The 459-nt window shown below is 46.8% G+C and overlaps 1 non-coding gene across 1 annotated transcript; it reads left to right on the top strand.

Moving 5' to 3' along the window:
• Nucleotides 1-104: 104 nt before the first annotated feature.
• LOC125607741 lies at nucleotides 105-206 on the top strand. The gene has a single exon (XR_007338811.1). It is a non-coding gene; the product is annotated as a small nucleolar RNA R71 (small nucleolar RNA).
• Nucleotides 207-459: the final 253 nt, after the last annotated feature.

Here is a 459-nt window from a genome sequence, read left to right as displayed (position 1 = left end):
TCCTCAGTTCTCCCCGAAGAACATATTGCTAGCTGTATCCATTCTGGCCCTGTACTTAGGAAGGGCACCAACGGTAGAATGTGCTCAGCAAGCTCTCCTTAGAGAAACCATGGTGTGGCATTGAGCTGGTAGCCCTTGAATCTCTCCAGCTTCACTGAAGCCTTCTAAGTTCTTCTGTTGAAGGGGGAAATCTCATTTCTCAGCTTAGCAGTTCTTGAAGTAGAGAAGAACTTCTCCAAGAATGCTTTTTTGCAGTCATCCCAAGTGTGATGGAGTCGCTGGGTAGAGACTTCTCCCACTGACGTGCCTTATCCCCCAAAGAGAAAGGGAATAGCTTGAGCTTTAGGCATCTTCGGACACACCATTGTTTTTTGACAACCCACAGTAGCTGTCGAACTTGTCCAAGTATCAATGGATCCTCTAGAGCCAAGCCATGATACTTGTTGTTCTCGATCACGT

This window comes from Brassica napus, chromosome A3 (genome assembly GCF_020379485.1).
Source record: "Brassica napus cultivar Da-Ae chromosome A3, Da-Ae, whole genome shotgun sequence".
Classification (NCBI taxonomy): Eukaryota; Viridiplantae; Streptophyta; class Magnoliopsida; order Brassicales; family Brassicaceae; genus Brassica; species Brassica napus.
Note: the sequence above shows the minus strand (reverse complement) of the source record. Positions and strands in the feature narration are given on the sequence as shown.